Source organism: Rhinatrema bivittatum, chromosome 4, assembly GCF_901001135.1.
Source record: "Rhinatrema bivittatum chromosome 4, aRhiBiv1.1, whole genome shotgun sequence".
Lineage (NCBI taxonomy): Eukaryota > Metazoa > Chordata > Amphibia > Gymnophiona > Rhinatrematidae > Rhinatrema > Rhinatrema bivittatum.
Window position 1 is genome coordinate 82,641,720 of NC_042618.1, and position 24,731 is coordinate 82,666,450.

Below are 24,731 nucleotides of genomic sequence, written 5' to 3' on the forward strand. Positions count from 1 at the left end.
CGCCACTCTCCTGGTCGCCGCATCTCAAAAAAGATATAATTGCGATGGAGAAGGTACAGAGAAGGGCAACCAAAATGATAAAGGGGATGGAACAACTCCCCTATGAGGAAAGACTAAAGAGGTTAGGACTTTTCAGCTTGGAGAAGAGACGACTGAGGGGGGATATGATAGAGGTGTTTAAGATCATGAGAGGTCTTGAACGAGTAGATGTGACTCGGTTATTTACTCTTTCGGATAATAGAAGGACTAGGGGGCATTCCATGAAGTTAGCAAGTAACACATTTAAGACTAATCGGAGAAAATTCTTTTTCACTCAACGCACAATAAAGCTCTGGAATTTGCTGCCAGAGGATGTGGTTAGTGCAGTTAGTGTAGCTGGGTTCAAAAAAGGATTGGATAAGTTCTTGGAGGAGAAGTCCATTAACGGCTATTAATCAAGTTTACTTAGGGAATAGCAACTGCTATTAATTGCATCAGTAGCATGGGATCTTCTTAGTGTTTGGGTAATTGCCAGGTTCTTGTGGCCTGGTTTTTGGCCTCTGTTGGAAACAGGATGCTGGGCTTGATGGACCCTTGGTCTGTCCCAGCATGGCAATTTCTTATGTTCTTATGTCCAAGCATTCCACTGCAAGTCATGGGGAAATTTCCATTAATGTTTTTTTTCAATAATAAAAAGTAAGGAAGTAGAAACACAGAAATGTGACAGCAGAGAGTCTATACGGCCTATTCAGTCTGCCCATCTCTACAATCTTTATTACTCCCTCACAGATCCCCTGTGCTTGTCCCATGCTTTCCCATTAGAGATAGATTTTCTAGTGCTTTTCAATTCTATCCATAGAATACACACCATGCTCCACGTTCCCACGAGGCTGAGCCGGGGGAGGGGGGGGGCTACATTTTCACAGAAGACGGTGAAGCATTTTTATACAAGTTGGATCAATACTAAAAATCAATGTATATTACAAGTCAACTACCAACATAAAATGCTTACATTCTTTACATTGGATTCTTTGCTGTTTATGATATTCTTTACTGGATCAACATAAGAAGCATGTCAAACTTTCAGTATTGGTTACATCTGAGGAAGGGACTTGCATGCTCTGCAAAACACAGGGAATATTCATATGTTACTGCAATATAAAAGGAACCGGGCCGTGTGTAAACCTCCAAATGTAAATAGGTCTCTGGTCCTCTTTACTTAGATGGCATAAATGTCACACAAGTTTTCTACGGTAAGTAAGTATTTTTATTGATGTGTACAAATCAGAGAAGATCTAATTCTTAGTGAAATACAGAATTTTGTGAGAACCACTTGGCAACAGTGATCATAACATGATCAAATTTGAACTAATGACTGGAAAGGGAACAATAAGTAAATCTACAGCTCTAACCCTAAACTTTCAAAAATGGAAACTTTGATAAATTAAGAAAATAGTTAAAAAAAAAAAAAAAACCCAGACTGAAAGATGCATCTGCAAAGGTTAAAAGTGTACAACAGGCATGGACACCGTTTAAAAATACAATCTTATGGGAAAGGGCAAGATGGTGGCGTGAACTGGTCGTTCGGTTTGCTGTGCCGGTTCCTTTAGGAAGATTTCCAAGAAAATGCCTGCCAACAGAAAAGGGGAAGGTCCGAGTCTACCCCTCAGACTCGGACCCTCCAACAGCTCAGCGCATTATTGCTGAGATTACTACCTGATAATCTCCTTTTCCTTAGTGTAGACAGATGGACTCAGTAAAATGGGATAGTATCCGCGTGCTAGCAGTTGGAGACGGATCTGACGTCAGCACGGGGTATATAGCCCCACAGGAAGCGTAGCTATTCAGTAATCTTCCTTGCAAAAGCTGTTATAGATGTGTGTACTGACGCTCAGTGAAAAAGTGAAAACAGGATTCCCCTCACCGCTTGATAGTAGCTGGAGACCGCCAGCATTCCCAACCGGAAGGCGTTGACACCTGGTATAGTGTACTCTCGCATAGCCAGAGATGACTTGGCTTACCTTGCATCGGGGAAACCCATGTACGCAGGCAGCTGGGCGGGATGCTGAGTCCATCTGTCTACACTAAGGAAAAGGAGATTATCAGGTAAGTAATCTCAACATTTCCTGGCGTGTAGCCAGATGGACTCAGAACAAATGGGATGTACAAAAGCTTTACTCCCAGCCTGGGCGGGAGGCTGCCTGAGGACCATGCAATACCGCCCTTGCAAATGCGGAGTCCTCCCTGGCCTGGACATCCAGATGGTAGAACCTGGAAAAGGTATGGGGGGAGGACCAGGTCGCCGCTTTACAGATTTCCGCAGGCGACAGCATCCTGGATTCCGCCCAGGATGCCGCTTGTGCTCTGGTAGAATGAGCCTTGACCTGTAGAGGCGGAGACTTCCCAGCCTCTACGTACGCTGCTCTGATAACTTCTTTAATCCAGCGGGCGATGGTGGGCCGAGAGGCCGCTTCACCTTGCTTCTTCCCGCTGTGCAGGACGAACAGATGGTCGTCTTTCGTAGGTCTTGTGTCAGTTCCAAATATCTGGGCAGCAATCTGCCAATGTCGAGATGGCGTAATAAACGCCCTTCTTCAGATTTCTTCAAACCCGCCGTGGTAGGCAAGGAAATGGTTTGGTTAAGATGAAACTGTGAAACCACCTTAGGCAGAAAGGAGGGAACCGTGCGAAGATGGATAGCCTCCGGAGTGATTCTGAGAAAGGGATCACGGCAGGACAGTGCTTGTAGCTCTGAAACACGGCGTGCTGAACAGATAGCCAGCAAGAATGCCAACTTCAATGTTAGCGACCGGAGAGACAGACCCCGAAGGGGTCGGAAGGTGGATCCCGCGAGGAAATCCAAAACAAGGTTGAGGTTCCATAAGGGCACCGGCCACTTCAGTGGCGGACGAATATGCTTGACTCCTTGCAGGAAGCGAGCCACATCTGGGTGCCTGGCAATGGTCTTGCCATCCCTCCTGGGACCATAGCTCGACAGTGCAGCCACTTGAACCTTAATGGAGCTGAGGGAGAGACCCTTCTGAAGTCCCTCTTGCAGGAAATCCAACACCCTAGGGATTGTAGGCATATGTGGATTGGTGCCATGAGTATCGCACCATGCTTCAAATACTCTCCAGATCCGGATGTATGTGAGGGATGTGGAAAACTTGCGAGCTCGGAGGAGGGTATCAATCACGGGCTCAGAGTAACCTCTTTTCTTCAATCTAGCCCTCTCAAGGGCCATACCGTAAGAGAGAATTGAGCTGGATCCTCGTGAAGAATGGGACTTTGACGTAGAAGGTCCCGGAGAGGAGGCAGGGGAAGAGGCTCCCCTGCCAGTAGTCTTCTCATGTCCGCGTACCAGGGTCTTCTTGGCCAGTCTGGCGCCACTAGAAGAACTAGGCCCCGGTGTCTCTGAATCTTGTGGATGATAGCGCCTAGCAGAGGCCACGGAGGAAAGGCATACAGTAGAGTCCCTGGAGGCCATGGCTGAACCAGGGCATCGATTCCGTGTGAAAACGGGTCGCGCTTGCGGCTGAAGTATCTGGGCACTTGAGCACTGGACTTGTCCGCCAGTAAATCCATGTCCGGAATCCCCCAATGATCCACAATCACCTGGAAGGCTGTGGGTGACAGCTGCCACTCTCCCGGATTTAGGCTTTCTCTGCTGAGGAAGTCTGCCGTGGTATTGTCCTTCCCGGCAATGTGGACGGCGGAGATGTCCTGAAGATTCGCCTCTGCCCAAGTCATCAGTGGGGCGATCTCCAGAGACACCCGTCGACTTCTGGTTCCGCCCTGACGATTGATGTAGGCCACCGTGGTGGCATTGTAGGACATCACTCTGACGGCTCTGTTCTTCAGTCTGCGAGCAAATCGAAGGCATGCCAATCGGACTGCCCGGGCCTCTAGGCGGTTGATGTTCCACGTGGACTCCTCTCTGTTCCACCGCCCTTGCGCGGTGAGTTCCTCGCAGTGAGCTCCCCAGCTGCTCAGGCTGGCATCCGTGGTGAGCAAGGTCCACGTGGGTGAGGACATCTTCGACCCCCTGTTCATGTGGTTGGACTGCAACCACCACCGCAACTGGGCCCGCACACTGGCTGGTAGAGGAAGGCGCGTAGAATAGTTCCGAAGGCTGGGGCTCCAGCGAGAGAGCAGGGAGTGTTGTAGAGGTCTCATATGGGCCCTCGCCCAGGGCACCACTTCCAGGGTGGATGCCATGAGACCAAGAACCTGCAGATAATCCCAGGCCATGGGCCGACTGGCTCCCATCAGATACTGGATACGTTGCCGGAGTTTCAACTGTCTCTTGGTAGTGAGACTGACCGTGTCTGCCCGGGTGTCGAACTGTACTCCCAGGTATTCCAGTGACTGGGAAGGCTGTAGGCAGCTCTTGCTGAGGTTGATTACCCAGCCCAAGCTTTCCAAAAGGGCGATCACTCTGTCGGTTGTCCGAAGGCTCTCCTCTCGGGATTTCGCCCTGATCAGCCAGTCGTCTAGGTAGGGATGGACCAGAATTCCTTCCCGCCTGAGTGCCGCCGCTACCACTACTACCACCTTGGTGAATGTCTGTGGTGACGTGGCCAACCCGAAGGGCAGAGCCCGGAACTGGAAGTGGCGACCCAGAACCTTGAAGCGTAGGTAGCGCTGATGATCCGGATGGATCGGGATATGCAGGTATGCCTCTGACAGGTCTAATGCCATGAGGAATTCTCCTGGCTGTACTGCGGCCTTGACGGAGCGCAGAGTCTCCATGCGAAACCTCGGGACCCGTAAGTAGCGATTGACCGACGAGGTCCAGCACAGGCCGAAAAGTGCCCCCTTTCTTGGGTACCATGAAATAAATGGAATAGTGTCCAGAATTCACTTCCCAGGCAGGTACTGGGATGATGGCTTTCAAGGACAGGAGCCTCGCCAGGGTAGCTTCCAATGCTGCCTTCTTGTGTATGGGACATGAAGATTCCACAAACTTGTCCGGAGGGAGATGATGAAAGTCCAGATAATATCCGTCCCGGATAACGGCGAGGACCCACTGGTCCGACGTGATCTCGACCCATCTGGGGTAGAAGAGGGTCAACCTGCCCCCTATGGCTCCATCCCCCAGATGAATCGGCGAATTCTCATTGTGAAGTGCGGCCAGGCCCCGAGCCCGGACCAGCCCCCCTCTTGCGCTGCCTGGTCCGAAAGGACTGATTCCTGGCCTGAGAACGTGGTGCCTGATATCGACCCCTGTAAGGAACAAAACGCTGTGAACTCCTGCCCCTGGAGGGCCTTGGAAAGGTGCGCTGGCCCCTTCTGGACCGATCTTCCGGTAGTCTAGGCACTGGAGAGGCACCCCAAGTACTGGCCAGTCTATCAAGGTCACTGCCAAACAGCAAGGAGCCCTTAAAGGGCAATCTGGTGAGGCGCGTCTTTGAAGGCGCGTCAGCTGACCATTTCCGAATCCAGAGCTGCCTCCTGGCGGCTACGGAGGATGAAATCCCCTTAGCTGTTGTCCGGACCAAATCTGATGCCGCATCCGTAAGAAATGAAAGAGCGGACTCCATGTCAGGCGCCGGAGCGTTGTTTCTGACTTGTGACAAACAAGCACGTGTCACCACTGTGCAGCAGGACGCAATCCGCAATGATAGAGCTGCTACCTCAAAATTCTGTTTGAGAATGGCGTCCATTCGCCCGTCATGAGGCTCCTTGAGGGCTGTCCCCCCTTCCACAGGAATGGTAGTGCGCTTGACCACAGCGCTAATCAAGGCGTCCACCTGAGGGCACGCCAGCAGGTCCTGGAGAGCCGGTGCCAATGGATACATTTCTCCTCAGGGCCCGGCCCCCTTTAAAGGAAGCCGCCAGTGCGGCCCATTCCAAATCGATCAGTTGTTGTGCCGCTTGCAAGAATGGAAAGTGGCGGGCTGTAGGGCGAAGACCTTCCAGCAGGGGGTTCTGCGCAGAGGGTATCGAAGCGCTGGGACCTGTAATATCCAACTCCGCCAGGCACTGAGACACCAAGTCGGAGAGATCCTCCTTAGGGAAGAACCACCTCATGGTTTCTATATGGCGCAATCCCTGGGGGGAGGTCCCCCTCGTCCGGGAGCTCAGACTCATCCGGTGAAACCTCCTGGTCTGATTGATCTGGACTATCCAGCAGCGGGAGGTCCCGCTCACGATAAGAGTGCGAGGGACCAGGAACAGGATCCGCAGGAGCCGCCACCGCAGCAGCAGCCACAGTGAAGGAGTTCGATTCCATGAACCCTTGAAGACTGCACCGCGGAGACGCTTCTCGTCTCATCATCCCCGCAGTGAAACGCACAGCCATCTTGATTCACTAACATTTGCAACGCAAACGGAACCTAATACGTAGTAACGTACTGACGTACTCACGCACTAACATTTAGTGAAACGTAACTCCATTTTGGAATTATAATTTGTATTGTATTAATACGAACGCCGCTGCAAATGTCTAACCTGTCAATTAGATGACGAAACAATAGTCTGATGATAAGCTACACCTCCTGAAGACCACGCTAGCTATTGCTTATTCAGCAATTTGTAAATTGTTTGTTCAGCAAAACCAGAACGCATGTGTGAAAGATAAGAGCTGTAAAGTGTATAAAGGTTTGCTCCTAAGGGGGCGTGGCATGCAGTTGTACTAAGCCGTTGTCTTAGCTGCATCTTGCTGGCAATAAAAGTTTTTCTTTACGGATCAGTTGTCTGGGCCTCCTTACTGACTAAAAAGAGACGGTTACATTGGCGAGCCAGCCAGGAGGTACCGGAGACGCTATTTTAGCTCTCCAGAAGGTCCGGTAGTTTGGTGGCGGAGCGATCCCCCAGACGTACCTGGTGAGTGGCCACCGCTGAGTTCAGCGATCAGGTTTCTGAGGGGACCGTTCCACAGAAATTCTGCTGGGACCTCTGGGTTGATGATTCGGGAAGAAGGCTTTCACGACGATCGGAAGACCCCTGCAGGCGAGTATTATGGGTACATGGAAATAAGTGAAGAATAGCTAGCTAAGGAAATAACCGGTCCATCCCCGGCGGACCGAGGGGGCTTTGATCACACCCCACGCAGTGTGTTAGCAGGAACCCCGTTCCGAAGACCACGCGCATGAACAGGAAAAAGTACAAGTGAAGCATATGCTAGTGGGAATAGGTTTCTTGTTGTGTGAAAGAGAGTGAATGGCCTCGCAGTTCTAGGCCGGGCTGACCGCGTCCTAGTCGGGGCGATTGTGACCCTTTTTGTGTCTGACGGATACGGACCCCTTACCTATCCGTCTTCCCTTCCCTCCTTTGTCTGTGAATTCTATCCTGATGGGAGGGGGCGGCTCGACTCCATTAAAAGTCATGACGGAACACTATAGTGAAGTGTTCGATAGACATAAATGTACAAAGCCCGGAATGATTCAACGATGCACCCATAGGTGGCCCAGTTTGTGTGTAAATTGGCCTCCGGTAGGAACTTTCGATTTCCAAACGGCCACAAGGGTCCAGAAAATAGTCATATGAGAGGGGAATCCGGGCTGCCCTGAGGATATACCGTACATAACCGCTTGGATTGCAGTTATTGAAAATCCTCCGACGTGGGCAAAAAAGCTAGTAGAGGGAGCCGCCCTTGTAATGATAACTCAAGTACGCAAGATGGAGGACCGGAAGTCCTCAATCCGGAAGAGAAGGGGAAAGGCGGCCATATTGGAACCTAAAGAGCATGCGTCATCTGCGGCGGCCATATTTGTAGTGCAAGGGAGTTCACGGACTCCAGAAAAAAAAATTAAACCCCTGCCGCCCGCAGCACTGCCCGACGCTGAAAATATCTTGCCGCCACCATATGCCCCTAGTTGTCCCCTCACATATCCTACGCCACCAAACCCTCAAGCCCCCTTCAATGCGCAAGCTGATCCTAGAATCGCACCGGCTCATGAAGAACAACCTGAAGCGGCAACCGCGAAGGTAGAAAGCGGCAGCGAGCCGTCCGTGGCCGACGGAACTCGCAGTAAAACCCAAGCCGCAGCAAGTTTGCAATTACCAATTAGAGAAACATCAACTGTAGTTCCTGTAGTCCCGACTGAAGAAAACGAACATCGCACTACATAGAAACATAGAAACATAGAAATGACGGCAGAAGAAGACCAACCGGTCCATCCAGTCTGCCCAGCAAGCCCCACACATTTGTTCTCATACTTAACTGTTTCTCTTGGCTCCCAGTAATCTTATGTTCCAATTCCCTTTTCACCCCCACCACCAATGTAGAGAGCAGTGCCGGAGCCGCCTCCAAGTGAAATATTAAGCTTGATTAGTTGGGTAAGCGGCAGCATAGCTCTCTGCCATGAAGCAGAGGGCAATGCTGGAAATGTGTGAAGTATCAGTTTTTCTTTTCCCCTGTCATTGAAGCAAGGAGTCATGCCGGACATGCACCGAAAGCGAAGAATGCCTTGAAAGTCACATTAACTATCATCAAATATTGAAAAGCCTAATAATTGGCAATACCTATAAGCCCATGAACCCATCCCTGTTTTTTTTTCTTTTTTTCTTTTCTTTTTTTAATTGGGAGATGGATGCCCTTCATCCTTCTACTCTGTGAAGGTGGACACCTACCACCGGCCACTGGCATCCCGCTCCGTTAATGCCTCTGTGGCTACTGCCGCTCCATGCAGTGTTTTACTACCTGCTCTTTATATGCGTCCTCTAGAACTGATGGATCCCATCCCTGGGTTTTTTTATTATTTATTTAATTGGGAGATGACAGCCCTCCATCCTTCCGCTCCGTGAAGGTGGACACCTACCACTGGCCACTGGCATCCCGCTCCGTGAATGCCTCTGTGGCTACTGCCGCTCTGTGCAGTATTTTACTACCTGCTCTTTATATGGACACCTACCACTGGCCACTGGCATCCCGCTCCGTGAATGCCTCTGTGGCTACTGCCGCTCCGTGCAGTATTTTACTACCTGCTCTTTATATGTGTCCTCTAGACCTGATGGATCCCATCCCTGTTTTGTTTTTTGTTTTTGTTTTTTATTTAATTGGGAGATGACAGCCCTACATCCTTCCGCTCCATGAAGGTGGACACCTACCACTGGCCACTGGCATCCCGCTCCGTGAATGCCTCTGTGGCTACTGCCGCTCCGTGCAGTATTTTACTACCTGCTCTTTATATGCGTCCTCTGGACCTGATGGATCCACAATATTTATCCCATGCCCCTTTGAAGTGCTTCACAGTTTTGGACTTCACCACTTCCTCCGGAAGGGCATTCCAGGCATCCACCACTCTCTCCGTGAAGAAATTCTTCCTGACATTGGTTCTTAGTCTTCCTCCTTGGAGCCTCAGCTCGTGACCTCTGGTTCTGCTGATAAAATTATTATTTACCTACATACCTTTTACATCCAGCGATCTTTTCAATTGGAAACAGCTTGGGCCATCATACGCTGAAAAACCAGAACAGATGATAGACTTTTTACGGGGCATTTTTGCAGCCCACAACCCCAACTGGGCTGACGTTCGGCATCTAGCCTCCATTCTTTTTACCGCTGAAGAACGCCGACAGATACAATTAAATATGGAAGAGGCAGCCCGATTAGGAGCCGGGTCAGATGGACGTCCCGAAGACGTAGTGAGAGACTTAGCCCCGACTGCAGATCCCAACTGGGATTTCCAGACCGCGGCAGGGCGGGAGCGAATCACCGCCTATCAGACCGCGTTTCTTGAAGCTTTAAGGAAAGGAAAGCAGAAAATTGTAAACATGGGTAAAATCCAAGACGTGCTGCAGAAGAAAGACTAGTCCCCTGGAAACTTTTTGGAGCGATTAATGGATACATATCGCCAATACAGCCCATTTGATCCAGAGGACCCCAAGTATCAACCCATTATAGTGATGAGCTTCGTTGGGCAGTCCTACCCAGACATTCGCCGGAAGTTGCAAAAACAGGAAGGGTTCGAGGGAATGAATATTAGCCAATTAAAAGCCATGGCCGATAAAGTCTATGTAAACCGAGAACCGGATGGAGACAGGAAGGAAAAGAAAGAAACTAGAAAGTTAAGAGAAAGTGTCAGTTTGTTAGCCGCAGCGTTGGAAGAAACTAATTTTGGGAACCCGTCCAAGCAATATCACGGGTATCCCGGACCCCGAGGAAGGGGCAGATCGCCCTCTAGAGGGCCGCCAAGAGGACGAGCTAATAGAGGAGGATCGTTTAGAGGCGGAAGAATGCCATTGGGAACCAATCAATGTGCATATTGTAAACAAGAAGGACATTGGAAAGCTGAGTGTCCGGAGTCCCTGCAAGCAAAGCAGGAAGGAGATACTCCGTCCAAACTTAAGGAAACAGGATGGCAGATGACCGTAGGCGAAACTTCCGGCGAAGATAGTGAAGCATGACTAGACAGGGGAGCACTTCCCATTGACCCCCTGGTGGAAATAAAAGTTGGGGCTGAAACATTTAAGGGATTGCTAGACACGGGGGCACAAAGATCCGTGATGACCACAGCCATCACTATACCTACGTCGAAAAATATCTCCATAGTTGGAGCCTCTGGAAAACCACTAATCGCTCCCTTCCTCCAGAAACGGCAGGTTACAGTAGGAGGACAATTAGTGTCCCATCAATTCCTTTACGTGCCAGGGTGCCCAGTACCACTGATAGGGAGAGACCTCCTGTGTAAATTAAGAGCCACCCTGCAATTTGAACCCACCGGTGAAATCAAGGCATCCTTTGCCGATAATCCAGTCTCTCTCATTTGTCCACTCCAAGAGGAATGGAGGCTACATCTCCCCGTTGTCGAACAAATCACCCAACATCGATATGAAGTGAATACTCCTCTGAACGAACAACGAAGACAGCTAATGGATAGCGTGCCCAAAGTATGGTCCGAGCAAAATCCAGGAGGAGTAGCCATCGACGCTACCCCCATATGGATAGAGATGAAACAGAATGCACAGGTGATTAATCAACCTCAATACCCCATTCCATATATGGCCAGGCAAGGAATCCAGATACATCTGCAAAGACTGTATGATTTGGGTATTCTCAGGCGAATCCGATCTGCTTGGAACACCCCTCTGCTGCCCGTAAAGAAACCCGGTTCTTCTGACTACCGACCTGTACAAGATTTACGGAAAGTGAACAATCAAGTAGCAGATCTAGTAGCCCTCGTACCAAATCCATACTCAATCTTGGCTCAAGTTTCCCCTACATCCAAGTGGTACAGTGTCATTGACCTCAAAGATGCTTTCTTCTCCGTTCCAGTAGCAGAAGAATGCCAGAAGATCTTTGCCTTCACATGGGAAAATGCACAAACTGGAATCAAGCAGCAGTACACATGGACTCGCTTACCGCAAGGATTTAAGCACTCACCCACGATGTTCGGGGAGCAACTGGCAAAAGACTTGAAGATGTACCAAGTCACGTATGGGCCAGTCATACAGTATGTGGATGACCTTCTGTTGTTTCGTGACACGTATCACGAATGTGCTATAGCCACACTCCACTTGTTAAAGACGTTGTACTCAAAAGGATACCGTGCAAGTAAAAAGAAGGCGCAAATTTGTGAATTGGAAGTAGAATACTTGGGATTCCAAATCCGGGAAGGTACCCGCTGTCTTGGAATATCCCGCACCAGTTCAATACGAGGTCAACCTGTACCCACTTGCAAGAAGGAGCTCCGAGCGTTCCTTGGAGCTGCAGGATACTGTAGACTGTGGATTGCTAACTACGCTGTCATTGCCCAGTCCCTGTACGACAAGTTGCGGGGAAAGGAGGCGGAATCTCAGACTTTTCAGTGGGAAACCCATGAATTGACAAGTTTACAACAACTAAAAGATGCCTTGATTGAACCCCCTGCCCTAGGGTTGCCAGATGTAATGAAACCATTTCATCTATACGTCGATGAAAAGAAAGGAATGGCCATTGGGGTATTGACTCAAACTCTAGGCTCATGGGAACGACCTGTTGCATATCTGTCAAAAGGAATGGACAATGTTGCAAAAGGATGGCCAGGTTGTCTTCGAAGCAGTGCGGCTGCATGCTTACTCATTCCAGAAGCAGTCAAATTAACTTTTGGTCAAACTCTGAACGTAACAACTCCTCACACCATTCAAGGATTGCTAGAAACGCATGGACCAAAGTGGATGACTAACTCACGTCTTGTAAAATACCAAGCTTTGCTATGTGAAACGCCTGAAATTCAAATACAAGACAGTAAAAACTTGAACCCGGCCACTCTTATGCCGGCCCCTGAACCAATCTCCCATAACTGTGAGGAAGTCATGACCACCATACATTCCAGTAGACCCGACCTGAGGGATCAACCTTGGCAGGGAGCGTGGACTCTATTTACTGATGGAAGTAGCCAAGTAATTGACGGAATTCGGGTCGCTGGTTATGCTGTTGTCTCTGAAGATGACATCATTGAAGCTGAGTCCCTACCTCCCGGGACCTCAGCACAAAAAGCTGAACTAATCGCTCTCACTCGAGCTCTGCAATTGGCAGAAGGACAGACTGTGAATATTTATACAGATTCCAAATATGCTTTCCTCACCATCCAAGTACATGGAGCCCTATACAAAGAGCGAGGATTCCTCACCGCCGAAGGAAAGCAATTGGCCAATGCATCCGAAATACATCAATTGCTAGATGCCGTGTGGGCACCACAAAAGGTAGCTGTTATGCATTGTAAAGCCCACACAGGAAAATCAGATCCCGTGGCAAAAGGGAACCAATGGGCAGACAAAACAGCGAAAGAAGCAGCCCGTGCCCATATACCATACACCTCAGCTACAACCTATCCACTTCTACAATTCCCAACAGAAACTCCTACCTATTCAACGGAAGAGAATGAGTGGGCACAGACTGAGAAGTTCCACAACCGTGATGGCTGGTGGATACTGCAAGATAACAAAATATGGATACCTGAAGCATTAGCTTGGACTATTGTCAAGGAAGCCCACAACAAAACCCATCTTGGTCGAGATGCATTAATAAAACTGTTGGGAAAAACGTACTACATCAATAAAATCGTACAATTAACAAAGCATGCTATCAGTCAGTGTATCACATGTGCGAAAAATAATCCTAGAACCGGACCTGGTCCTATACCTGGACATATTCTAAGAGGGACTACACCATTTCAAGTTTGCCAAATCGACTTTACTCACATGACTCCATCTAAAGGATATAAAGCAATGTTGGTGGCTGTCTGTACCTATACTGGATGGATCGAAGCCACACCGACACGAACTGAGACTGCTAAAGAAGTTGTGTCTCTGCTACTTCACCAAATCTTACCACGCTACGGATTACCAAGGCAGATAAACTCTGACAATGGACCAGCTTTCACCAGTGAAGTTATCCAACAGCTGAGTCGAATTCTGGGTATCAAATGGCATCTGCACTGCGCATGGCGACCACAAAGTAGTGGAGCTGTTGAACGAGCTAATAGAACTTTGAAAAATCAGATAGCTAAACTATGCCAAGAGACAAAGACTAAATGGCCAGATATCCTACCCTTAGCCTTGCTGCATGTACGGTGTAGTCCAAAAAGGTCCGGTCTTACCCCATATGAAATGATGTATGCAAGACCTCCACTTCTTCCTTCTTTTCCTGAATCACTACAGATACAAGGGGAATTGTCCCTTAACAACCAGCTCAAAGGGCTATACAACACAGTCATTGCCATCCAGAATTACACCTGTGACATTGAACCAATTGTCTTGCTAACCCCGACCCATCCATTTCAAATTGGAAATTCTGTATGGGTGAAGGACTGGGATGAATCAGATTTCCTCAAACCACGATGGAAGGGTCCATACACAGTGCTATTAACTACTCCTACTGCTGTCAAGGTCTCTGGATGCCCTTCATGGATTCACTGGACCCGCTTGAAACCTGCTGCCTCCAGTTGGCAGGTCTCCAGGATAGGGGACAACAAGTTAAAGTTCACCCACTACAGACAGCAAATTAGTCCGGGGTAAATGACTTTGACTCTAGTACTTTGCCACAACGGTACTAACATATACATTTTTCTTCCTTTCAGAATCAATCAACTGAACTACTAACAAGGCAACGCATAAGGTGCTTACTAAATCTCTCCTGCCATGAGACACAGTCTTCTACAAGTTATTCTACTGATCTCCTGCTCCTCAACTACTTCACTTATTTTACCACTAAGCAAAAATTGCTCAGAATGCATCAAATTAATCCATACCACAACTCCAGATGGATTCCAGGTTGTCTCTACCATCATACACCAATCTCAGCCACCCACTTCTTGTGCAACGCAACCTGCATGCGCATTAAATACTACTCAAGGATATCAGTCTTTCCACCGGTGTCTAGAGGGTGACAAAGTCATTTGTCACACGCCAACAACTCCAAAGTACTACAACATCACCCTAACTGCTGGATTGCCAAAGAGCTATACTTCCACTATAATTCCCGAAGGCAAGGGAATCCTATATTACATCAACTCAACAAAAATCCTCATGGGAAGTGGGTCAACCGTTACCATCACATTTGACGCATGCGAAGCAATTGATAAACATCCAAATGCACTTCATTGCGGGTCTCAAGCCTGGAAAAACTCCTATGTTCATAACCACAAGTACCTTTGCCCGTACAACCGAGCCGCCAATCCATCCGGTTGGATACCGTGTCAGGGAGACCTGATTTTGTCGGGTTGGGCTCTAGTGTGTGACTACACAGGAGGAGGCTATCATGGCTGCCACGGCATTGGCAGATTGACGGCAGTGACTGGTAATATTGTGTCCATACAATGGCCCATACGAGGTGAAGGTTCCCCCTGGCAAGATACTTGGGGATTTGGCATCGACGGAACTGGAAAAGACCCAATGACCTACATCACGATCACCCAGCGTAGAGACAAGCCTCGCCCAGTTATTCATCAGACCACTGTGGTTGGTTACCAATCCTTCTTTGATGAAATATCCCACGCATCAGAAGAATTGAAGAAGCATGCCTTTTCAAATCAAGCAAAGAATATGTTTGTGAATCTGGCGGAGAACATAGATCTCTCTCTCGAAGTTAAGAATTGTTTTGTCTGCGGAGGTACACACACAGGAGAGCAATGGCCGTGGGAAGCCAAGGAGGTCTTCCAACCCGACCTCGATCACTTAAACACAACTATATCTTACAAACGAAAGACGCATCCATACGAGTGGGCTCTCCAAACAGATGTTATTGGCAGACAATGTATATCACGACAACATTCCCGAATCTACACCACTTCTGTTGGCAATTCACCATGTACAGGGGTCCTCACTGCAAACATAACCAAATTCACTTGGTGGCAAACGGAGAATTTGACTATGCCCACAACCTTGTGGACTGAATCAACCTTAAACAAAACATGGACTGCCGCTGGGGTGCCCACCACCCTCTTCGCTGCTCCAGATGGATACTACTTTGTTTGTGGCCGAAGAGCTTATGAGCAGTTACCACTCAACTGGTACGGCACCTGTTTCTTGGCCACCATTCGGCCAAGTTTTTTCCTCTTACCAATCACCGCTGGAGAAACCCTAGGTGTGCCTGTCTACAGTCCTATGAAGCCAAGCAAGCGTCGTAGAGCTACAAAAGTTTCTATTGGAGATTGGTCGGATCAGGAGTGGCCTCCTGAACGAATTGTACAATACTATGGCCCTGCTACTTGGGCTGAAGATGGTTCTTATGGATATAGAACTCCAATTTATATGTTAAACCGCATCATCCGACTGCAAGCAGTGTTGGAACTCCTGACCAATGATTCGGCCCTGGCTCTCAATATCCTTGCTAAGCAGAACACAAAAATTATCACAGCTGTATACCAAAACCGTTTGGCCTTAGACTACCTCCTAGCTCAAGAAGGAGGTGTGTGTGGGAAATTTAATCTCTCTAATTGTTGTTCACAGATTGATGATAAGAGTAAAGTCATCGAAGAGATCACTGATCGGATGATCCGTCTGGCCCACGTTCCTGTTCAGACATGGACCGGTGTCCTTGACTGGACGGGGTCCTTACCAAATTGGCTTACTTCAATTCCAGGACTGAAAGATATTCTTATCCCTCTGCTGTTTTTTATTTTATCTTGCATTTTATTCCCTCTTTGTTTACCTCTCATTTTCAGAAATCTACGATCCATGATTGAAAACATAGCTGATCGCAGAGCAGCTGCTCATGTCATGATGATCAATAAGTATGTCTCTATCTCCTCCTTACCTACTTCTGAAGAATCATCCGATTCTGATGCCACATTTGATTCTGATGACGAAAATGATTACTTTGACACTAAACTGTAACTGATCCCAGTGGACCACATGGTTGCTAGGGTAAGCCGGGCTACAAAGGGGGGTGACACCAATAGGGTCCATCCGTCTCAAACCCGTGAAGGAACCAACGACCTGGCAACCTCTTAGGGTCCACCTTACACCTATTATGTATTAATTTTTGCTTCTCATTTCAGTTACTCCACAACTATTAATGATACTTCTACCTTTCAACAACGTTGAAGTATCAAAGGGGGGAATGAAGGAGTTCGATTCCATGAACCCTTGAAGACTGCACCGCGGAGACGCTTCTCGTCTCATCATCCCCGCAGTGAAACGCACAGCCATCTTGATTCACTAACATTTGCAACGCAAACGGAACCTAATACGTAGTAACGTACTGACGTACTCACGCACTAACATTTAGTGAAACGTAACTCCATTTTGGAATTATAATTTGTATTGTATTAATACGAACGCCGCTGCAAATGTCTAACCTGTCAATTAGATGACGAAACAATAGTCTGATGATAAGCTACACCTCCTGAAGACCACGCTAGCTATTGCTTATTCAGCAATTTGTAAATTGTTTGTTCAGCAAAACCAGAACGCATGTGTGAAAGATAAGAGCTGTAAAGTGTATAAAGGTTTGCTCCTAAGGGGGCGTGGCATGCAGTTGTACTAAGCCGTTGTCTTAGCTGCATCTTGCTGGCAATAAAAGTTTTTCTTTACGGATCAGTTGTCTGGGCCTCCTTACTGACTAAAAAGAGACGGTTACAACAGCAGCCGCTACCGCAGCAGCAGCCACTGCAGGGACCACGGGAACAGCAGAAGCCGCAGGGCCTGGACGGGAAGCCGTTTGCATCTGTACGAAGGCATGAATCCCCTTAAAGAGATCCACCCAGGAAATGGAAGCCGCCTCGAATTGCCGGGGTACAAGATCCCCCGGGAGTCCTGATTGGTCGAGACTGCCCCCTAAATCCGGGGTAGCACCTGGGGAACTGTCGACAAATCGTGGCTGAGACCGGTCCTGGCCTGAGGGTCGCACGGCCTCCTCACATTGGGCACATAGGGAGTCTGGCTCATCACTGCGCGTGGCCTTAAGCTGGCATGCAGAGCAGAGGCCAAGGGCTGTAATGCCTGAAGCAGGCGGCGCCGTCGCTGAAGACGCTGCAGTGTTCTGATCCATTGAACAATATGCACTGAATGTGGAAGACAACAGGCGTGCAAGAACACTAATATGCGGCAGCAATAGGCGCTTAACACAACAGGCGCACAACCATAATATGCGGCAGCAAGAGGTGCTTAATACAACAGGCGCTCAATAATAGTATGCGGCAGCAAGAGGCGCTTAATACAACAGGCGCACAATAATATTATGCGGTAGCAAGAGGAGTTTAATACAACAGGCGCTCAATAATAGTATGCGGTAGCAAGAGGCGCTTAATACAACAGGCGCTCAACGTGTGCCCAGCAATAGGCGGCCAAGAAACCAGCGCAATGGTATGCAATAGGTACTCAGCAATATGCAGGCAGCAATATATGCGTTATGACATTCGATAGGCTTTCAGCAATAAGCGGTTAGCAGTATACGCTCAATGGCCTTCAATAGGCTTTCAGCAATAAGCGGTTAGCAATATACGCTCAATTGGCATTCAATAGGCTTTCAGCAATAAGCGGTTAGCAATATACGCTCAATTTGCATTCAACAGGCTCTCAGCCATATGCGGCTAGCGATACATGCTCAGTGGCATTCAATAGGCACTCAGCAATTCACAGAAACAAAGCCAAATACGCACAAGGAGGAAGAAAGCCGTGCCAATTACGGGCGCGGAGTACCTGAACAAGGCCCCAAAATGGCGTCCTCCACAGCGTGCCACGCCGCCGATCCTCTGCGCTTCGGAGACCCGTAGGAAGAGATGTACTCCTTACCAGCTTTGGCGCTTCCCGGCTGGAACTCGGGCGGTCTCCGGCTGCAGGGGGAGGGACCACCTCACCGCCGCAATTGAGGATATGCACCCGCTACCTCGTCCACGCCGGGACCGAGGGCCTCGTATGCCTCACCCGAACCTCGCCCGGGGGCTGTGTCACTGCCGCGCTTCGGCAGGACCGAGGACTTCCACCGCCGGGGGAGCACAGCAATCACCCCGGGAGCTCAACTGGGGGAGGAACCCTTGGGTATCTACCGCAGGAGCGCGGGGCTCTAAAGTTGAATAGACAGGAAAAACAAAGTAGAATCTAGAATGATAAGAAAAGAGAAAAATTAAAGTAGTCTTGGAAAGCACGCTCAACTAGCGTGCAGGCACTCCAAACTGCTTTGGAGACGGAAATTACTGAATAGCTACGCTTCCTGTGGGGCTATATACCCCGTGCTGACGTCAGATCCGTCTCCAACTGCTATCACGCGGATACTATCCCATTTGTACTGAGTCCATCTGGCTACACGCCAGGAAATACATCTTTCGTACCTGGGAAGGCTACAGTGCAGGGGGGAGAAGCCCCCACTGTGAGGATCGCTGAGGGAGCAGATCACCTTCAGCCCTCTGGGATCCTCATTCTCCTTTGGTCGTAGCTTCCCCTGACTTCCTGCTGAGTCGCGGAGCAATGAGACAGCTCCTGCGACGCCGACAGGAGGGGGCCAGACAGGAGGAGAGTCCGCGACACTGACACTGCCTCGGGAAGCCCTGGGAACATCGGGAGCTGCAGGGCTGACCTCAGTGCCTCCTATGTCAACTCCAACTAGGGGGAAGGAGCTGGAGGCTTTTGACAGAGCCATGGATGAACCGGGGAAGGCAATGCTAGCTGGAGTATCACCAGTGGGAAAAATGGGTGAGTCACTGCAGCTTCCCTATTTTCAAATGGGACCTAGTAGCTGCATTGGGTAATTCTATGCGGGACTATAACAATAAGCTGGATCCCCATGAAGCTCAGTTAAGTGAAATGAAAACACGGCTGGACAGAGTGGAAACAGATTTACAGGTCTCAGGACTGCAATGTAAAACTGATAAAAGATCTAAATAGTGTCTTATGAAGATTGGAATACCTGGAAAATCACACGAGACATTTAAACTTATGTTTTCAAATTTTTCCTAAGATTGTGGGAGAATCTCCTAATATTACATTAAAGAAGTAATTCCTGGAAATCTTAAAATTTGAGGAAGGGACAACCCCTTGCATAAGCAAGTTTTTCTTCCTTCCTGTTTCAGCTAAGGATAGAGCAACTATACAAAATCGAACAGAGATTTTGGAAAACTTGACTCAGTTTCTGGAGGAATCCATACTCTAATGGTATCGTTTATAACGGAAAAAGATGTCAGCGAAGTCATGAAAAGATATTTTAGGTCTATAGAAGTTTCCTATTTTGGTTCACAAATTCGTATATATCCTGACTTCGCACGTGCTACGCAAGACAGGAGATTCCTCACTTTGAGAGTTCAGATAGTTTCAATGGGATTCTCTTTTATTTTGAGATATCCATGCAAGTGTATTGTTAAGTCCCCTACAGAATGTTATGGGTTCCCCCCCCCCCCGAGCAGTTGAAGTCATTTATTAACACAAGGAGGATTATAATCACCTCCTCTGATAATGCTAGGTCTGAGGATCCATAATTGAAAGGATAGCCTTTTTTCACATTAAGCCTATTACATGTAAATGTTACTTGAAAAAGTCTCCTTGTTTTTCACCCCTCTGTTCTTTTTGTTACTTAATGGGAAAATGCACAGTTTCTGGTAATATTACATGAATTAATTTAGTTCAATTGGATATTATAGCATCTTTATTTTCAAATAGTTAGAATTGTCTTGCTGTGTATTGTTAAAATGATAAAAAATAGAATTTAAAAAAAAACAATCTTAGAAGCACAGCCCAGATATATTCCATGCATTAAGAAAGGTGGAAGGAAGGCCAAATAATTACCAGCATGGTTAAAAGTAGAGGTGAAAGAGGCTATTTTATCCAAAAAAATGACCTTCAAAAACTGGAAGAATCTATATGAAGAAAATAGGAAAAAGCATAAGAATTGTCAAGTTAAATGTAAAACACTGATAAGACAGTCTAAGACAGTATTTGAAATGAAGGTGGCCACAGAGGCAAAAACTCATGATAAAAATGTTTTTAAATATATCCGAAGCAGGAAACCTGCGAGGGAGTCAGTTAGACCGTAAGATGATCGAGGGGTTAAAAGGGGCTCTTAGGGATGATAAGGCCGTTGCAAAAAAACTAAATGAATTCTTTGCTTCTGTGTTTACTAATGAGGATGCTGGGGCGATACCAGTTCTGGTAACAGTTTAAGGTTGATGATTCAGATGAAATGAACCAAATCACAGTGACCCTGGAAGATGTAGTAGGCCAGACTGACAAATTGAAGAGTAGAAAATCACCTGGACCAGATGGTATACACCCCAGGGTTCTAAAAGAACTGAAAAATGAAATTTCAGATCTATTAGTAAACATTTGTAACCTATCATTAAAATTGACCACTGTACCTGAAGACTGAAGGGTGGCCAATGTAACATCAATATTTAAAAAGTGCTCCAAGGGTGATCCGGGAAACTATAGACAGGTAAGAGCAAGTTTGCTTACCGTAAACGGTGTTTTCCATAGATAGCAGATGAATTAGACATGCAGTCTGGGACGTCCTCCATGCCACTAAGTGGTGGAGCTCGCAAAGATCTCTGAACTTAGTGAGGCATTCCTGCTTGTATCTTCCCGCGTTTCCCAGAGTCTCCTCAGTCCGTATCCAAGCAAGTCAAGATGCAATGATGGAACTGTCCGGGGAGGCGGGCAGGTCAGCATGGCTAATTCATCTGCTATCTATGGAAAACACAGTTTACGGTAAGCAAACTTGGTCTTTTCCCATAGATAGAAACATAGAAACGACAGCAGAAAAAAACCAATCAGCCCATCCAGTCTGCCCAGCAATCTCCCACACTTATTTCCCCATACTTATCTGTTTCACTGACCACCAAGTTCAGGGCCCTTGTTGATAACCTGGTAACTCTGTAGATAAGCAGCATGAATTAGCCATGCTGTCTGGAAGTCCCCAGCTGCAGTATTGAGCGCATATTGTTCATATCATGTGACCATGATTCAGTGAGGTAATGCGCTCAAGACAGTAAAACATAGGCAGACAGTTCTCACGAGCTGCTGTGCTGTGTTCGAGATGTGCCTGACCCATGTGTGCGTCTTCCACAGTCTATCTAAACAATAGTGGGATGTGAATGTATGCAGTGAGGACCAGGTGGCTGCTTTACAAATGTTCAGAAGAGGCACTTCGTGAAGATGAGCAATCTAAGCAGCCATCGCACGGACCTGGTGCGCTTTGGGTGTGGTGGATAGGGTCTCTGAACGCTTTTGGTAGTAGAACTGAATACAGTTCGAGATCCAGGACGATAGAGTTCTTTTGGATACCTGGAGCCCTGGGGCATTCGGGTTGAAGGAGAAAAAGAGCTGGGAGGCTCTGTGGTCATAATGAGTGCACTTCTTATATTAGGCGAGAGCTCGCTTACAGTCTAATGAGCGGAGTCCTCGCTTGCCCTCGTTCGCATGAGGTTTTGGGTAGAACGTCGGGAGGGTGATGGTCTGGTTGATGTGGAAAGCAGAAACCATCTTTGGTAGGAAGTTAGGATGTGTACGCAGCATTACTTTGTCATGGTAAAAAACGCAAGGTAAGGTGGATAGTGAACTAAGGCTTGTAGTTCACTGATGCGCCTTGCAGAAGTGATGGCAACCAAGAAGAGCACTTTCCAGGAGAGGTACCTGGGATAAACAGGTGTCCAATGGTTCAAAGGGTGGTAGCATGAGTTGCTGTAACACTATGTTTATATCCCACAGTACTAGAGGTTTTGAGTCGAGGGCTGTAGACGTAGGACCCCTTTTATAAACCTGGAGACGAGTGAGTGACAAGAGATAGGTTCCCCATTGAGAGGAGTGTGGTAAACCGCTATGGCACTGAGGTGCACTCGAAGTGAGGCAGTGGCAAGGCCCTCCCGGTAAAGCAGATGGAGATATTCCAGGAAGCATTCTGATGGACAGGTGAATGGATCTGTTCCCTCGGCCGAACACAGGAAGCATAGCGTGACCGTTTTCGCTGGTAACTGAGCCTAGTTGATGGTTTTCTGGAGGAGACCAGAATATCTTGAAGTTGAGGAGAAATGTTTAGGCTTTGGAATACGATCCTTTCAACCTCCATGCAGTGAGATTCAGAAATGAATGAAGTGGGTGAAGTAGAGATCCCCCAGCAGTTGAGGGCTGCTGCCCAGGGGGATCAGTTGCTGGATTGATAGCTGTACTAGGTAGCTGTACCACAGCTGCCTTGTCCATGCTGGGGCAATGAGTATCAAGTCCACATTGTCTTCAATGCACTTCTGGACTGTGCGGGAAATGAGAAGTATTGGCGGGAACACAAAGTAGGCCCTCTCTCCAATCTACGAGGAATGCGTCTTGTGCCAGCCAGTGTGCGCTGGGGTACACTGAGCAAAACAGGTCGACTTTCCTGTTCTGTTGCGAAGAGGTCGATGTGGGGAAGACCCCAAATGGAAAAGATCTGATTGGCCACCTGCTGATGGAGTTCCCACTCATGGGGATGAAAATTTCTGCTCAGCTTGTCTGCTCTGGAGTTGTTGATTCTGGGCAAGTATGTGGCTTGTAGGATAATGGCTTTGCTCTTTGCCCATTCCATGACCTAGATGGCTTCCCTGCAAAGGCTCCAGGAACCTGACCCTTCTTCTTTGTTGATGTAATACATTGCGACTTGTTTGTCTGTATCGATCATGACAGTGCAACCCCGGAGGGTGTGCTCAAAGGTTCAAAGGGCATTCCTGATGTCCCAAAGCTCTAGGAAGTTTATTTGTTGGGTTCTTTCCCATTTGGACCACAGTCCGAGTCTGTAGGTGGGTGAGGTGGGCTCCTCAGCCTGTAGGGGATGCATCTGTGGTGAGGACTATATGATGTCGAGGGGGCCATAAAGGCAAGCCCACTGTTAGCGCTGGTGGTGTCAGCCACCACTGCAGGTCTTCCTTCATGCTGGACGTTAGTGTGACTGGAGTGGAGAGGAGGCTGAAGAACTGACTCCATTGGGTCTTCAGACCCCATTGCAAACGATGCATATGTAGTCATGTATATGGTATGACAAATGGAATCTACCATGTGCCCCAGAATGGTGAGGATTTGGCAGGCTGGGGCAGTTGTGCTCCTTTGTAGGTGACGAGCAAGTGCTATGAGAGCAAGCGCCCAAGGCTCCGGAAAGAAGGCTCTGTCTTGAATAGTGTCGATATGAGCTCCGAGGAACTGCAAGATTTGAGAAGGCTGTAGGTTTGACTTCTCGTAGTTTATCAGGAGGCCCAGATTGTTTGAAGTAGATTCAGTAACTTGCTTCCATCAATCTATTTAGGCTGCCATTTTGATTTAACATTCGATGTAACTAAATCCCTATCACTCCATGTCTACCCATGCTTATCCTCTCCCCCCTTCTTAGTTATCCCACCCTCCCCCCTTAGAGCCTCTATCCTGACAGCCCCCCCACTCCCTGAAAAAACTAAGCAAAGTTAATCTCAGAGCTAATTTCTAATCACCTTGTCTCTAGGTATCTTCACTAGGTTTACTTAAGTTTTTCGTTTTTTGATCTCTCCACCAGTTATTTATAACTTAGTTTGATTATACTGATTATTCGTCTGGTTATTTGTAACTTTCCCAGGTTCAGTTTTAATGTAAACCGGTGTGATAAGACTGTTGTCCTGAACGTTGGTATATTAAAAGCATGTAAATAAATAAATACATGCATACTTTTCTGTAAAAGGAGTTGTGTCTAGCCCATTTACTTCTACGGTCTTGCAACCAGTAACAATCCTTCTCCAGGATCTTCTTTAGTGAACACCGAACTGAAGTATTTGTTTAATATTTCCGCCACTTCTTTGCCTGGTGCTATGGGGGCCAGTTTATATCTGTGTTGTGTAGGGATTTGTGTATTATTGTGAGGGTTTTGTACTATATGTACCGTTGGATAGGTAACCAGTGTAGTTCTTTGAGGATTGGGGTTATGTGTTCGTTCCTACGAGTGTTGGTGAGGATGCGTGCAACTGCGTTCTGCAGCAATTGGAGGGGGGAGATGGTGTTTTTTGGAAGGCCAAGGAGTAGCGAGTTGCAGTAGTCTATTTTTGTGAATATTGTGTACTGAAGTATTGTCTAGAAGTCGTTGAAATGTAATAGTGGTTTCAGTTTTTTAGGGTTTGCAGCTTGAAGTAGCATCCTTTGAGAGTGTTGTTAATTAATTTTTTGTGGTTGAGTTGATAGTCTATGATGATTCCTAGATTCTTTGCGTGTTGAGATGTAAGAATTGAATTTAGGGGAGTGTTGTGTTGATTAAAGATGAGATGGTTGTGTGGAGGAGTTATTATTAAGGTTTCTGTTTTTTGCGGTGTTGAGTGCAAGTTTGAGACTTGAGAGGAAGTTGCTGATGGCTGCAAGAGAGGCTTCCCATGTTTTGATGGCTTTAGGTAGTGAGTCTGTGATTGGGATGACGATTT

At 47.7% G+C, this 24,731-nt stretch overlaps 1 protein-coding gene across 1 annotated transcript in view; it reads right to left on the reverse strand.

Moving 5' to 3' along the window:
- The window catches only part of TTLL5 (tubulin tyrosine ligase like 5), a 798,469-nt gene that overhangs the window by 757,966 nt on the left and 15,772 nt on the right, over window positions 1-24,731 (reverse strand).